Here is a 17,835-nt window from a genome sequence, read left to right as displayed (position 1 = left end):
TTAAAACATCTTTTCTTTCTAGTCTTTGTAAGTGTTCAGTTTTACATGCATCATACCCTTCATTCTCACCAAATACTGCGAGGAAGAAAATATCAGCTTCTTCTTAAAGATGATTAAACTAATTTCCATGGTTAAGAAACTTGAAGTCATTTTTCAAAGTCAGCTTTCCTATGTAATTTGTCATCATATCTTCTCAACTTTAATTCTATCCCTTTATTTCTATTCTCACTGTAACTACCCTAGAATAGCATCTTATTAACTTCCATTTGGAGAACTTTAATAATTTTCCAGCTGGCTTTACATCTCCCTAGTCTTGTTGTCTTCCCATTTTTTTCTACATTCTATGGCCAGAGGGGTTTTCTCAAATACAGAACCCATGGTGCCATTTTACTGCTCTAAAATCTCATACTTCTCACACCTTCTACTCCCATGCATAAGGTGACCAGATGTTCCGCTTTTGGTGGGACAGTCCTGATTTTTAACAATTTGTCCCGCGTCCCGCGGCCAAAAATCGGGACTTTAAAAAAAAACCCAAAAAACCAAAAAACGCCGCGGGACTTTAAAAAAAAAAAAGTCCCGATTTTTGGCCGAGGGCCGCCGGACAAATTGTTAAAAATCGGGACTGTCCCGCTGGCCACCTTACCCATGCACAATGACCTTGGAGTAAAGTTTCAGAAACCTTAGTGTGTGATTCAAGGCCTTCAAAAACCTTTCTTTTCTAGTCTTTTCAGGCATTTTTACACCACAGACGACCCTACTCTTACTGTTTCTACAATAAGTCCTCTTCCAAGCTCTGTACTTCCCTGTAGTTTTTCTTGCCTGGTAGATCTTCCTTATATTTATTATATCTCTGCCTTTGCATACTACACCACTCTGTCAATATCTATTCAGTACTTTGTGAACTTGTGGACTCTTATTGAGCGGAGCTGTCTTCACATCCCCTCTGTATTTATACTTTTCATGACATTTACCACCTTCATTGTAATCATTTTTGTGAGTGCATGCCCTATCCCTAGAATGCCAATAGAACCCTAATTCCCATGGACAAGAATGATGTCTTCTACTTTTAAATGAGCTATAGCACTCAAGACAGTTCTTTGATTATGTCAGATATTCAACAAAGGTTGGGTGAGTTTAAAAAAGCATCCTCTTAACGTGTACATATGCTTATAAACCTTTAGAGAAAAGCACTTGAGCATTCAGACATCTGTTTAGTGGTTCTCAACTGGGAGTTCCTAAGAATCTTTAAAGATGACAGCTGAGGTCCTTGAGCTGCTTTCAATATTGTAATAAGCTAAATGAAATCATCTGTAATGAGGGTGGGAGGCTAACTAAAATATCATGTTTCTTTATTTTTGTTTGTAATTATATTAATTCCATAATATTAATATTAATCTCTAAGCCTGGGATTGTTTGGTATCAAGTAACAGAACGTATTTAAACTAGTTTCAAGAAAAGGGGAAATGTAATATAATGATGTAGGAGTTTCTCATAAAAGCCCAAAGTAGGAAGTGCTACTAGGTCTCATGAAGGATTGAAACATGAGATAAGAAAATTACCAAAAATGAAGGCATCTGTCTTAAGAGTCCTCGGTGGGGCCTCAGTGTCCCTCTCTTTGCTTGTTGGCATCAATTTCATCCTGCTTTCTGCAGACTGGTTCTTAGGCTCTGCTAGTACATAGCTATTATAATGTCTATTTTAAAACATTTTAGTGAAGACTGTGTATATTTATATATAAGTACATATATACACATACACATGTGTGTGTGTGTGTATATATATATAATATATTTGTTTTCCATATATATATATATATATATATATATAATATATTTGTGTTTATACATCAGTATATACATAGCTGATTTACATCTGAGGGGCCAATAGTTAAATTTTGAAGTATATACACTAGTTAGCATTTGAAAGAACATAACTAGAAATCCACACTCTAAAGACAGTTACTACAAGTGTCAAACATATTTATCTCAGTATAGCTCTAGATAGTTTTTAAACTAGAACAGAGGGCATTAGAAATAACTTTGCATTAGAGAAATGTGTGATGTGAAACATTGGGGATTGGGTAGAAATACTGTATATGCAACTCATATCAGAAGGTATAAAATTACATTTTTTGGCAGGTCATTTTTTATCTTAAGACTCAATTCAGCTCTGTTTCTGTCATCCAGTTGCGGTGAGATGTTTAGCTCAGTCCTGATGCTGAAATATTATTGCTTGTGACTTCAGTGAAAGAACCTAATAGTTATAAATGGCTAACTTATTTTTGGGCAGGTTGCAATGAGAATGTATCATCATTACTCCAAAACTGATCTCATCTCAGCCTTTAAGTCTACATAAGCATGTGGGCCCTCAGATTCCAGATGACTGGAATATCTTGGTTCTATTTCTAGCTTCTCTGGAAAGAGAATTGACTGGCTCATTTTGGATACGGTGCTCTAATCAGCAGTGGCCAAAGAAGTCTGTGGGTTGTGCAGTAGTCAGCAGTGCTAAAGAAAGCCTCTCACCAGGAGCTCTGGGTGTGCACTCTCTGAAAGAGGGGTCCAGGCTGGGTGTGGGTGAAGGGTGGATTTCATAGGAAGCAATGTAAATATTTTGAGATCTCATGTCAATCAGATTCAAAGCTATCTAATTCTTTGATCCAGAAAAGGGTATAAAATTCTTAAAAATTCAGCACACGTATTTTTTTTTTTTTTTGAAAGTAAACTATATTTTGCTGACAACTGGGTTGATTGGTAAAAAATTTAAGGATATTTGAAATGCAGTCCCCTTTATTTTAATACCTTTGTTAATGAGGTGAATTGTCCAGAGGAGTGGGGACCAGGCCTTGAAAGAAGGAAGCACTTCCATGGAAGGAAGGGAGATAGTAGATCCCTTGTTCATGGGACTAGGGGCCCAGGTGGGATAGAAGAAAGGAGAAAGGTAAGAAAAGGAGTGAGCAGGGCCTAGCTGACAAACTTACACTATTTTCATATTTATATCTGAGGCTAGCTCTGCCTACTTACAATGCAAACGGCAAACAATACCCAATTAAGTTTTTCTTCCATGGAGAGTGATTGTGACAAGGCCAGGGAACAGAGCAAGCGTTTGTTGTGCAAAATTTGTTTTGACTAAACCAACAAGGCTGCTTCTATGGGCCATCTGCTGGGACATATATCTCTGTTAGTCAGAATCCTTGTGTAACTTCCATTAACCTCCATGTATGAAAAAGGGGCTGCTAAGTAAATTAATAGAGTAAGCAAGGGAAATGTTATGCTGATTGAGAGTAAGGCCTTCAGCGGAAACATTTGCATTCAGACAGTGGAAATGCTAATTATTAATATGCTATCAGTTAAAGACTTTGCATTCCTTTGACAGTGCTTTCATTGCTTTGTCCTGAAATGGTTTGAAACCAATTTCCTTTAAGAAAAGTTTTCTTCCCTAAAATTTCCACAAAGTCAAATGACCTTTTCCCCCTCTCCAATTTTGATGAGTTACAGAGATTTTACTGTATTCAAAACCCTTGAATCCAAGTTGTTAGCAAATTTTAGAGAATGAATGTGGTGCGGAGGGAAGAGAGAAGAGACGCTAGGGTAGGCGGGGATGACGGAAGGAACTCAGCAAAAGGGAGGGCAAAATGGGGAAGATAGAAAGGTGGAGAGAGGAGAGGGAAAATCGGAAAAAAGTGTTTAGCAGAAAGAAAGTGGGTTCAAGAGAAGCAAGGAAGAAAGGAGGGGCCTAGAGGAAAGGGGGCCGTGGCAGTGCATGTGGGTTTGTTGAAAATGATTGGATTATAATGTTTATTAATCATGTGGAGGTTAAGTCGAAACAGAATTAGTGGTTGAACTCGGAAGGAAGAAAAAGCTTTCAAACTTGGCTCTCATTACTGCTGTAGGAAGCATCAGAATGGTGCTGCAAGCTAAGTGTCTGCATAGAGCCTGCCCTTGGCTCTGCTCTTCCCAGCTGAGTGCGTTAACTACCCCTCCTCCCACCGCGGGATCCAGCCAGACCTTTCTTTTGGACCCATCTGTATATGGTTTCTTTCCCATGGCTTTATTGAACTCCAGGTGCAGACAGTAGCCACTGTAGAGCTTCTGTCCAAAGTCATATTTTTTCACATTGTCGCTGTGCAACTTATTGGTGGAGTTTGTCACTATTAACCTTGGGTTTTTGTTGCAGCGATTAAGCTCCTTTATTGGCTTATCCAGCACGGCACCAGCATAATAGACATCACATCCTCATTTATGTGCTTTCACCCCTATATCGACAGCACAGCTTTTGAGGTTCTTTTCTCTCCTCATAGTACCTTAGAGAGATGTCCTTGGGCCCTTTGTATTTTGCACCTGTAAGTTTTCTGCCTGTGGTATTCTTCTTTACTCCTGTGTTAGATGACCTCCAGTAACCCCTGTACTATTGTGTTGGTTCTAGCCAGTGCTCACAATGGCTTCAGATGTATTGTCTAACATTTTTGGTTGTAACATGTTGGAAATGCAACACGGAAAAACATGGCAGTGTTCTGGGTGTTCACTCTTATTCTGGTTTTCTTTAGTTATTTCCTATGAATACTTCTTGCCTTTAAAAAAATGTACTTTGTTTCCTGCTAATAATTTCAATCATTCTTTATGTCCTTTATTCTCAGCTTATAATTTTCAGCTCACATGGAGAGTGCATTTTTGGGGATGTTTTAGTGTGGTTTTTTTTTCCTTAAAGAGAAAATGTGCATACTAAAACTTGTTTTGTCTTTTTGCTCTGCCGTTTCATTATTCTGATGGACCCATTTCTCTTCATGCTTCAAACAAAGCAGAATCAGTGCCACCTATATTTGTGGATGGATGACTATTGAGAGGTCTTACATGTAGAGGATTCATCACCACCATTCACTCATCATTTTCCTTAGTGTACTTTTTCTATCCCTATCATTTGCTGTGGAAAAGAAATGCCACAAAATTCATGCCCTGGATGTATTATATATCTGCACTGTAGGAAGGAGAGGGCTTCCTCAGCCAGTGGCTGGGGACTGTCGCACCTAGTTCCCTAACAGGATAAAACAGGCTTTCTTTAGTGCCTGAAGAGAGCCAGTACCACCTACATTTGTTTTAGGGTCAGCAGGGGAGAAGTTGTGTTCATGACTGTTACGCAGGGAAGATGATATATCAAGATGCTCGTCAGAGTTGGGCAAAGTGGATCTTGCTTCAAAAAGGCTATTGGAAAGCATTTGATGCCAGCATTGGCAACAATATTTGTCTGGTAGGATCTGCAAAGAGGTCATAGCATCTGTCAAAGGAAGTAAGACGTGAAATCCCCTAGTTAGGTAAGCTCTTTACTTTTAGAAGATGTGATAATGAGGTTCTGTCATTGTGGAGGGGATTGATTTATCAACACATTGTACTGGTTTCTGGAAGTGTGATGGTGAGCAGAATTCCGTGGAATAGAATGTAAAATTATAAGAGAAAACTAAATCGCTGTTGCACCTTTGAAAGTGATATATGAAATCTTGGACAGTATTAAATTGCTTGTTACCAAGTCCAGGGGTCTTTACTAAGTTATCTCTCTCCTCATTGAATATCATAGAATCAGCTGCCAATATGGAATGTCTTAAAGTTTTTCCATCCTTTGATTCTCCTGTGTCTGCCATCCTTATTCCTATGCTCATTTCCGTAATTCCCGCAGATGCTGAATGGAAACCCTGCCAGGGTTTTGTACTAGCTCCACCTTTCTCTTTCTGTTTTAATCTGGATTTTCCCTTGATCATCAACATTTTGGAGACTGGATTTTTTAAAAACACATCTTATTTTCTTCCTTTAATGTCAATGCTTACTGCCATTATTGTAGATTATAGCATTTCCCAGTTGGCTGTTTTTCTTCATATTTTCCCACACAGACCAAAAGGCAAAAATTGTCAAACAAGGCTTCAGAGAAAATTACTATTGATACTTTATCTTGCTCAAGAATCTTTCTATGTTCTCTCTTACCCACACGTTGAAGTACTGCTTTCAAGTCCCCTTTTCGTTCAATCTGTATCTGACCACATTCTCATTGCTGTCCCATACACACCCTGCACTACACCTGTCCTTAGCACATGCCTTGCCAACCCTGCCTCTGGCTTAGAAATACTTTATTTACTTTATTCTCTTAGTAAACGTATTTTCTATATAAACTCCATATTCACGCATGTAAATAAAGAGGATATCAAGCCCTAAGTCTTCCTTACATTACCCTAATTACTCTAAACCTTTTCTTGTGGAAATTCTGAAAGGTTCTTCCCCCCACCCCATATGAGTGATTAGAAAGTATAAAGTAAGGGCAAAGTAAAAGATTTGTTACAGAGAATTTTTCCCTCTTCGTGATAATGATTGGATGGCTAATTTGTTCCCTTATTTTGAATCGCTTATGATGATCCAGTAGTTGATGTTAATTGATTTGTATCTTTGTGATTTTATCTGTGCTCTATTTGGAAGATTCCTGCTAATTCTGCTGAATTGCAACTCTACTGAATATGGAGACTATGTGATCATGAACCACTTAAGCAGGGGTCAGCTACTTAATTTGGGGTCCCAGTACAAAATGAAAGGGCAAAGCCCCTTGTTAAACAATTATTAAGAAATTTAAGACAATAATAGCAGTGCATTAAACCAAGAGCAGGATCCTTTGAGCTGTACAGTTTGCACAATTATGAAGTTGGTCTTCATGCCTATGTATATTTGACTAGAGATTCCTTATTAATAGAATTTATAATTCTCATGGCAAAAGGCTCAAAGTCAATGGGTAAAGTATGTTTATGTTATTGAGTCCTTAAACGCATAACTTTGAGCTCCTGAACCACTTTATGATATGAAAATTTAAAACTTTGTAAGTGCATTGTGAGACATCCTCAAGTCTTAAAGGACAGAGGTCAAGTTGACTATATCTTAAAACTCCAGTAGCAAGTTTAGCATGGCATGCAATAAGGCAAAATAAGTATTTGTGGAGGGGCAATAGCTTGTGTTTTGGGCTTCATGCCAGTGTGAAGAGGAAATTACCTTGAGATTTTCAGTGGCTATTATGGTCTTTTGACTGAAATAAGCCATAGTAACTGAAGGATAAGGTCTAGAGAGACTAGAGGGATTCCCAGATGCATTCTCCACATGTTGTCCAATGGGCAGAGCAGTGGCAATATTTGGATATCGTTGTCAGGGACAGTGGAGGGACAGGGAGGAACAGTGAACATACGTTGGGTAGGCATTGTGGGGTGACTACTGAGAAGAGAGATGGAATTCAGGAATGGAGGCCAGGAACCTGGACGAGCTGTCATTCTGTTACTGGTGGAAATGGGATTCTTCCATGGAGTCACAAGAAAAGCATTTCGGGGACCGTGTGTAGGAGGATGAGGTAGAGTGGCATGTATGATTTATTGTGTTGCTGGAGCAAACACAAAGGACTGTACCAGGTTTAGCTCCATCCTGCTGTGGAAGAAGTCCAGCCGTGTCTTCATCAAGCCCTGAAGAAGGTCCAAGGTCCAGAAATTGTGTGCCATTGGTTGTCTGTGCCAAAGCTTAGTCCCGTTCAGTCTGTGTCCCCATCTGGCTAGCTTAGTCCCTGTGCCTGGCTGCCCTCTGGCCAGAGCTGCATTGCTGTCCCCAAGCTCATGCTTGGAGCCCACACTTAGACCCGGGCTTGGAGCCTGCTCTTGGGCATGGCTGCTAGAGCTGCGAGGCTGCTACGGAGAGAGAATGCATGAACAAATGCATTACTGAAAAAGGCCTTTGTTAAACTTTGTTACATCAGGCTTTCAAACTGACCTATCTCTTTCCCAGTCCTTCTCAGGCTTGTGCTGGGCCATCCCCCTGGCCAATCGGGTTATTTTTCCAAGCTACATTCCTCTCCTTCTGGTCACCGTCTTCTGCTCATGTGTCTAGCAAAGGAATTTCTCCTCCTGTTTTTATTCCTCCTCTGGCAATCATGGCTAATGGCTAGATGTACCCTGTGGAGATTAAGAAGCTTGTCCTTCCTCTCTACATGGAGTAAATGGAGGGGTGTTAATCCCTTTGGTGGGGCAGGGCTGTTATCCCTTGTGTGGAGCTGTAGCTTCTGACCTAATTAAGCATAGCCAGTTTTGCTCCTTAGTTTGTTAGACTTAATGTCTGATTCCCTTTGCTCCCTTCCTTTATTAATACTAACTAGCTACCTACACTAACAATTCTAAGAGGTTGAATGATCTTGAAAGGATACAGTGGATGTTCTGTGACAACAAAATCACGCTGTCAGTTTTATTTACGGCTAAGGACTGAGAAGTATAAGGAGCCTAGACAGGATGAGCTCACTTGCCTCAAAGAATGCTGTCTGTGCGAAGGCTGTTTTTGTTCTTATTAATCCATCCCAGAATTCCTTGTTATCACTGGAGATTGATATCCCATTTAAATCTATATAGATGTAACAAGTGTTTCTCTAACCCCAAATTTCAAGAGTCACAAAACCAGCTCAGCCTCACAGATTACTGGAAGTCCAGTTCTTCGTCAGTACTTTTTGTTCCCAAGATCATGAAAGGACATAAGGCATTCTCTAGAGGTGATGGATGTTCTTTTCTGGCCTCCTCCTCTGCTGGTTGGGCCTGGGTGGTGCTGCTTCCCCTGCTGATATTTCTTCCATGGTCATTAGTACAATGGATGCTGCTTCCACTGCAATTCCAACTCCTATGGCTGCTGCCATTGCCATCTAGATGGTCATCACTCCACCTTTATTCCTGGGCTCTGAGTCTCTCACCAGCCAGGGCCCTGTGCCCTGACAGCTGAGCTTGACATGCTGCAGATTTTGTGCACACCTGGGCCTGGGTGGCCTGGATGATGACCTGCTTGATGACCTGCTGCTCTGCCCTAACCTGTCCAGGCACTATTGTCTGCTCTGTTTCACCCTCTTGAGCAGCTGGAATTGTTCAAGTTTGAGAAGCACTAGGTTTACTTTTATTTCTTCTTTAAAAAAATCCTTATTATTTGCCGGGGAATTGGCAAGGGAATAAAGATGCTCCTCTTCTGCCTCCCCATCTGCTGGTCCTGTGGTGGGAAGTTGTTTTTCAGCCTCTGTGGTTGGCCATCAGAGTCCCTCTGCTTTAGAATCCCAACACAAATGTAGGGATGACCATGTAGATGGTGGGGGGTGGGGTTAGTAAATGTGGAAATTTCAGTGGCTTCATGGGCAGATTATTTTGGGGCTTTTCCCACACAGGAATTTTAGGAGAGTCACTGTCCATATGAACTTAGCAGGGAGTTGTGAGACTAACCTCAAAAATGGTTCTGAATGAATTTGAACAATGCTGTTCTCTTATTTCCAAGACAGTTTGGAAGCTCTGTGGTTGATTTGTGTTCTGAAATCTATGGTTGCTGACTATAGCCAATTATACTGAGTGCCCTGTATCACAGACAGAGAAGGAAATAATTGTGGAACTTTACCTGTGGAGGGATCTATAATTCAGTTCCTCAGGACTGGTGATGGAGAACATCCTGGTAATTTTGAGTGTTCCTCCAAAACCTTTTTGTTTTGAGAAAGTCATAATCATTAGAAACTTTTATTATATTGAGCTATAAACTTGAGCAAATTGATTTTCTCTCTTCAAAGCATAGATTCAAAAATATTTTTCATGTTTTTATACACTAGTAGTCAGCTCTTGCAATTATATAACACCCATCCCAGTTTATTTCATTTTGTTTTATCTTCCTTAGTACAGTGGAAGCTCCCTGAAGGCATGGATTATATTGGTATTTTCACCATTGCGTCCCTAGCATTCAGTAGAGTCTCTGATAAGCAGGTGCTCAATATTATCTGTTGAAGGGATAAATAAGCGAATCATAGTCACCCAGCAGTGCCTTGGGTTCAGATATGTCTGCAGGACTAGAGGGACAGGTCTACCGTATTCACCGTAGGGAAGAAGAAACCACTTTGGAAGGAACTCAAGTCTAAACTTTGCTAAAAGGACTAATGTCTTAAAAGAGGAAAGATCTTGATACTAGTGGATGTTACATTCAGGTTATACCCTGTTGGAGCGTCCTTGGGCTGAGCTCTGGGGAAAGGAGAGCTTTAGTTGCATTTGAATGAAAACTAAAGGAACTAGACATCAGATATTGGCTGCATTGATGCCAGCAGCATTCACAGTGACAACAGATGGCATTGGAGTCTCTGCAGGTTGGCAGAGGGCAGTCCTGTGACACAGCATGGTTAGTGGGCCCGTACTGTCGGCACCTGGAGTGGGCAGCATCTGCTTGGGTGTCGTGGGCATCAACAATTATGGCACTGCCTTTAGTGAACAGAGCAGCAGCGGTGCCTCTAATAATAGGATTCTGGGGCAGGCAGCACCATTTAGGAGAAGAGGAAATGGAGGACGAAAGGAGGCCCTATCCTCTATCATGAAATATCCATTTGATACCACCGTGGTTGCTCAGAAATGTTAGTAGAGAAATTGAGGGGGACTGAGTACTTGCATGTCAGCTCTGGGCAGGGGACCTTGCCATTTTGAATGGCTATTTTCCTCTCTGCCCATTGTTTTCCTCTACTCCTCTTCCCCCTGGATTGGTATGTCTTGGAAAACATGAATTGATAAACAAAAACCAGTGAGGGGGGGATGGAGTTAATCTCCATTTGCAGTTTCAGCACAGGGAGCTTTGCACTCTCGTTCTGGGATCTGCAATGCCTCGAGATCAGCAAACATCATTTACTCCCTCACTCCAGGAAAATACTTCCTTTACTGAAAAAGGAATCCCCAGTGTATCATAACTAGTAAAAGAAGTCCTCCTGCAAACCCCCCTTGTTTACCTGGCAAAAAATGGAACAGCTTTTGTGGTTAGGCTCGAAATACTACAATGCAAAGTATGTAATGTTGGGACCCCACATTCTGGCAGGAAATCATTCCTCCTAATAACCTTTCCACAGTCTTAAATTCCCAACTTCTCTTCTGATTGAATTTATTTCTGCTGTTCATTTGGGTTCTAATTTGGAGAGCACTCGTTCCCCCCACAATGGAGAATCTCATTTAGCTGACTTCCCTCAGATTTGCCACACTACTCATTTATTTTCACACGAATGTGATTCCTTTACAAGTTTTCATTTTTTAGATTCCCAGAGCCCAGTGTTTAGCCTCATGCACATCCAATTTCATTCTCATCAGCTAGCATACTTACAGCCTGCAGAGCTTGCTCACTTCTCCCAGCAGCCCTCTTTCTTGGGCCTGTTGACTAAAATCTACAAATTCTCCCACCCCAAGAAATTGGTCAGGTGCGCTATATTCACCAGGCTTGTCATACCATGCCAGAGTTAGTAAATCAGAAACCGTAGACACGTTCAACTTCAACTTACAAAAGGCAAGCAGCTGCATATTCTCTATTCCTGTCAGTTATGAATGTTTCCAGAAATAAAAAAGAATATTTCTTGAAATTTGGCACAGCAAGAAAGTAAACACACTGGCTCTCACCTGAATTCCCCCTTTCCCCTATATTCAGGAGAGTTGATGTGCTCTGCCTAGAAGTGACTTAGTTTTAAAGCAGTGGTCACCAGCCTTTCTGATCTCACGGACCACCAGTGGCCCACGGACCACCAGTTGGCGACGCTGTTTTAAAGAATAAATTGCCTCTGTTTAAGTCCTGTGTTTCTCCTTCATGCTTTTTTCCATCAGACAATGAAGCCAGTGACTGAAGAGGATCCATATTATACTGATTAATTATCTGTTGTATCGACTCTCTAGGACACTGATTCAAAATGATTCCGTCTTCTCTATATTCTCCTAGTATCTATTTTCTCCCCCTTCGGATCTGCAGCATACAGAATTAGAATGCTGTGACAGGGAGGTTTAGGAAACTCAGAGGGAGTGGAATCCGTTTGGTATGTCATCCATCATCTTGTAGTCTAAAGAATAGACTAGACTTTACTGTGGCTTTTTTTTTTTTTGTACAGTACTTCATTTTTCACCTGTCCCCAAATTAAGCACAACTTCACATCAGAAAGGGGTGTGTGTGTGTGTAATCACCAAATTGGGTTATTGGGATTTTATGAGGTGGCTGCTAATAGAAATTATAGGGATTTCTAATGAAGTTGCTGGTCAGGAAACAGCGTATGTCTGGTGACTAGAAGGTTGTTATGCACTGTTAAAGCTGGATCCGGTGTGTGTTCCGGTTAGGATGAGCCAAGATGCTAATGTGGCTCAGGCACTCTGATTAGTCTGTCGAGGATTAGACAAAGTGAAAGATAGAAAATGAACTGAATATGGTGAAGTGTAGTGTGGGCCTGTCATCTAGGGAAGAAGTTACACCAACCCTCTCCAGCAGTTCATGCACCCTAGATGGCAGGGATATGGGTAAAAGCTATGGGGTCAGACTCCTGAAGAGGGATGGGAACATTGCAAGTCAGAGTTTCTAAAATTGGGTTCAGATTTTCCTTCTAACCACATACTCCTCTAGTCCTGTATCTAGATAAGTAATACTAGCAGCTTAATAAGTATCTTCCAAATGTATATAAGCTCAGATATGATAGATGATGCTATTTCTTGCTCTAAAGCAGCTGACATTAATTGGTAGGTTTTGCTCTTCTAAGCCATGGCTTGAGATCCAGGCATTTCTTAGAGATGGGTCCCAGGCAATTAATTATAGGTTGAAAAGCATCATGGTTGATTCCGGTTTTCAACCCCAGTTGGTAACAAAAGGGCCAAGTAGATGTCCAGGGAAGAGCATTTTATATAAGAGCTTTTGAAACTGGTTTTTTACTATAAGTTCTAATTCTTCCAATATTAGTTATTCTAATTCACTTCTCTAATATAATATCTACATGGGAATACAAAGAACAGTCTCTTGTCACATCTGCAAAGATGTGAGTCACCCACTGTTAACATTATGTGCACATCAGGATTCTGAACAGCTTCTCAGATCTTCATGATGACTTTTTCTGAGGATGGGATTGGTTTTATCATTTATCTTCTTACCAGAGAGACAAGCAGGATTTAGGCTTCACTGTTCCATAATTGGTCACAGTTTTAATGTTGTTCTTCTCCTGAATAAAATAATTATACTTTTTATAACCCTTACTGAGTTACAGTTGATCTTTGATTCCATAGACAAAAATAGTTTATAGATTAAATAATATGATCTCTCTATATATCAGAGACTTTTCAGATTTATCCAGAGTATCTTGATTGCAAAAATAGTTTCAGTCAAATCAAGCAGGAATATTCTCCTGCTAGGGAAAATTCTTGCTTTATTTTTTTGAGTATTTAATTATTTTTTTCTTAAATTAAAATAATGTCAATTGTAGTTGACATACAATATTATATTAGCTTTAGGTGTATAACAGGCAATTGACTTTAAATGTAGTAAAACAGGGCTGTGTCTTGCCCCACATATTTAAGCTTATTCCTGAGTGATTCTAGGTGAAATGGACCTATGACTTCCTGCAAATAGGATTCCAGGTTCTTCCCATGCTGATGGTGTTGGCTACCTTTTACACCATGGGAACTAACTTAGCCTTGTCAAGAAGAACATCTAAAAAATTATTTCAAAACCAAAACCAATATTTTAGACAGTAACTTGGCATAGAGTCACATGTGTCAAACACAAGGCCCGCGGGCCAAATCCGTCCCGCCAGGCCTTGCAATGTGGCCCGCACCGCGCTGTCATCACTGCACTCTGCTGCGTTTCCATCACAATGACAGTTTATGACTGTTCAGTAAACCATTCGGCCCGCGATTTAGGCTGGATTTTAGATTTTGGCCCCTTCTCTGATTGAGTTCGACACCCCTAAGATAGATTATATTTTACAGTGTTATGTAACAAGTGATTTCATTTGGTTAACAGTAGGTCCATTTTTTATTAATGTCTTATTAGACACTGGCATTCAACACTGTCCAAAACTGCATTGTCTGGCAGGTTTACAATTCCATGATTGTAGAGGTGATAACTTCAGTTTTTAAAATCTTCTAGGTTTCTTCCATTTTATCCATATTTTATGGAGTGATGTTCACTTATGTATACTGAGACATTTGACCTGCTTATCTCTGAGAAAAAGCTTGAACCACACTGTGGGCACTGCCATGGCCTTTTAGATCTATAACTAGTCAAGACTGGCCCTACTTAAGGAGCATCTTTGTTATACATACACCAGCTTTCTAATACCAATGGACAGTCTCTGAATCAACACAGAATAGCTACTCTTCAGGATCATTCCTTTCTATAGCTCTCATCTGATATCAACACTTCTCAAAAACCTGGTTGGAAAATTGATCTTACAGAACAATAGTAAAAGATTAAGCTGTCATACTGAAAGTTTCTCTGAAATATATGTATTAAAACATATCATCAGAATGTTATATATCTAGATTTTATCACAATGCCCTGCCCTTCATTTGAATTTCCTTTAAGAAATAAAATTTTTACTTTCCATTCTTAGCTTTGTCAAGGGTTATTAAAAATAACCATAGGTAGAAGTTTTTTGTAATAGGTTTTGTTAAATGACTTTTGAGAATGTGTCCTTGATACTGCTCAGTCTCATATAAATACCCTTGTGACAAAGCCTTCTTGGGAACAGCTATTATTCTATGAACAGAGGTATAGACCTCTATTAAACTTATTTTTTATAAAATGTTTACTTTGGCTTCTAGGAAGTTCCATCTTTAGCCAATTCTTGCAGCTAAATTCCTTAGTCAAATTATCATTGTTATATTGTTTCCCTCTTTTACTTAAATTTAAGTATAGTTGGTATACAATGTTGTATAATTTCAGGTGTACAATACAGTCATTTGACACTTAAAAATCTTACCATGTTGCCGAAACCGGTTTGGCTCAGTGGTAGAGCGTTGGTCTGCGGACTGAAGGGTCCTGGGTTCGATTCCGGTCAAGGGCATGTACACTGGTTGCGAGCACATCCCCGGTAGGGGGTGTGCAGGAGGCAGCTGGTCGATGTTTCTCTCATCGACGTTTCTGGCTCTCTAGCTCTCTCCCTTCCTCTCTGTAAAAAAATCAATAAAACATATTAAAAAAAAATCTTACCATGTAATCACCCCACTAAGTCTAGTAATCATCTGTCACAGTGCAAACTTATCACAATATTGTTTTCACCCAACCTCCACTCTCTTCCTTTTGGTAACCATTCTTTGGTCTCTATTTCTGTGACTCTTGTTTTTGTTTTGTATTTTTTAAATTCTACATATAAATGCAACCATATGGTATTTGTCTTTCTTTGGTTATACCTTTTTCCATGTTTTAATTCACTATATTTTGCTTTTATATTATTAATTCAAATGCTAAGTTTGGTAACATTTTTTTTGCTTTGATGTTATTTTCTTTTACCCTTTAATTCAACAAATGCTATTTAAAATTCCCACTGTGTTCCAGGAATGAACAGTGCTGCACTTGTGGGGGTGAGGTGGGGCGCGTGTATTAGCATTTAAGAGTTTTCAGTTCTTACTTTTTTTTTTTTTTTTAAATATTTTTTATTGATTTGGTACAGAGAGGAAAGGAGAGAGATAGAGAGTTAGAAACATCAATGAGAGAGAGTCATCGATCAGCTGCCTCTTGCACATCCCCTACTGGGGATATGCCTGCAACCAAGTTACATGTCCTTGACCGGAATCGAACCCGGGACCTTTCAGTCCCCAAGCCGACGCTCTATCCATTGAGTCAAACCAGTCTCGGCTCAGTTCTTACTTTTATTGTTAACTGCCTTAAAACATTTTGGAAGAATTTAAGTAAATATGTACCCCATCTCTGTGTTTTGGTGACATCTCCAGCTTTCATGTTCTCTTGCAAAAAGTCTCTCCAGTTAGATCTCAGCATCTGTAGAGCATGTCAGGTGATTGCTTCTAGGCACGTGCTCTCAAGCCTTATGTCCTGTCATTTTTCCTTCTTTGGCCTCTTTTTTTTTTTTAATTTTTATTGATATGGTCTCACATAATTGTCCTAATTCCCCCATTCCCAACCCAAACCCCTCCCTAGATAGCCCCCCCTCCCCCCTGTTGTCCATGGCCCCTGGCTAGGCCCATATGTATGCACACAAGTCCTTTGGCCTCTTTTTCATATTGCTCTTTGGAGTCTCATGAAGGTGTCTCTGCTCTGGCTTCCTGTTCTTCACTTTGCCTGTCTCTAAACTGCCCTGTACCAAAGCCACTCTGAACAAAAGTGGTCTGTCAACGTGGGTGGAATCTCGTTGCCTATCTTCCCCTCCTCTTCACCTCATTCTGTCATGATAAACGCCCAAATGTTGCATTCCTTGCTTAGGGTTGCTTAGAGGTTTCTGTGAGAGAACCACATCTTTAGTTTTTCTGTGCAGCTCACTTTCTGGGACTCTGACTTTTGCTTCTGGCTATCCAAGTCCCCGTGAACTCCTCCTAGTCTCTCCTGGGTTTGTATTTTATATGCTGTGTTCTCTACAATTAATTAAATGTATTACCCGAGTATATGTTGAAATGGGATTTTAGAACTTTTCGTCTACCATGGTCAAAAATCTTTCTATTAGCTATATCCCCATTGGTCAGTACTTCTAATAGTTTGGGTGATGATATTTTCTATCACAGTTACTGAAATCATAGACTAGGAAAATTAACTTAATGGTTTAGTGACTCACACACACACACACAAAAAAACCACACACACGATCATCTTTCCTAAGCCCTTATTTGCGGCTCAGGAAGGTAACCCTTGATTTTTATTGATGAGCTGGCTTTTGTCGAATCTATATTATCCTCTGTGGTAATAATCATGACACCACAAGAAAAGGCAGTCAGTACACTCTGTTTCTAATACACAGTCAACAGGACAACTTATTGCCTTCAAGGAAGTTGAGAGGACTTGTAATGGTAGCATTTAGTACAGGGAATTAATCATTATGCCAGAAATATTTGACTACCATAAGCAGTGAGGGAAAGAATCTTGCTTTATAGTAAGAGGTAGAGGCATTTCAAATGATCTTTTGGTTATTTTTGGGTCATCTGCTTGGAGCTTCTAGGAGAATTGCCAAAAGCATTTTGCTAAATTATTTATTTAATGTCAGAGGTGTAGCAAGATAGTGAATTTTGTAGCCAGACTGGAGTACAAATGATGTTTAGGAGGGAAATACAATAGGTTGAGGGGTAGCTATGTTTTAGCTAAAAAATCATCATGAACCATGCATGTAACAGCTCTTTCCAGGATTCTTTTTTTTTTTTGTTTAATATTTTTATTGATTTTTAACAGAGAGAAAGGGAGAGAGCTAGAGAGCTAGAAACGTCGATGAGAGAGAAACATCGACCAGCTGCCTCTTGCACATCCCCTACCGGGGATGTGCCCACAACCAAGGTACATGCCCTTGACCAGATTCGAACCTGGGACCTTTCAGTCCGCAGGCCGATACTCTACCACTGAGCCAAACCGGCTTTGGCTCTTTCCAGGATTCTAAACAAAGCTTGACATTGGAAATACCAAAGGGCCCGATGCTACTTCTATCAGCCAGGATAGCAGGCCCACTCTGAGTTTACCAGTGAGATTTATTTGACAGGAACCCGGCTGTGCACAGTTGTTGTTGTTGTTGTTGTTGTTGTTGTGTGTGTGTGCTGGGAAGTGAAAGTCTGCATGGGAGGATTAAAAAAGGAGTCACTAACCTCCTGGTAGGCCAGCATAAATGGACTGGTTGCAGGAAAACCTGCTAAGCACGCACATCTAGCTGCTGAAGTGAGACAGTGAAGGGGCAGCTCAGGGAGGGACTCATGGGAAGCACCTGCTGCTGTGTGATGACCACTTCCCTGCAGCTAATGCTAGGCGACTAGTAGAACCAACATTGGGAGGACAAGCTGGATGAGGCAGAGAGGAGAGATGAAACTCACCAGGAACTTCTTTGTCTGTTCATAGCACTATCTTACCATCA

This window comes from Pipistrellus kuhlii, unplaced genomic scaffold (genome assembly GCF_014108245.1).
Source record: "Pipistrellus kuhlii isolate mPipKuh1 unplaced genomic scaffold, mPipKuh1.p scaffold_m20_p_5, whole genome shotgun sequence".
In the NCBI taxonomy this organism is placed as follows: domain Eukaryota; kingdom Metazoa; phylum Chordata; class Mammalia; order Chiroptera; family Vespertilionidae; genus Pipistrellus; species Pipistrellus kuhlii.
Note: the sequence above shows the minus strand (reverse complement) of the source record.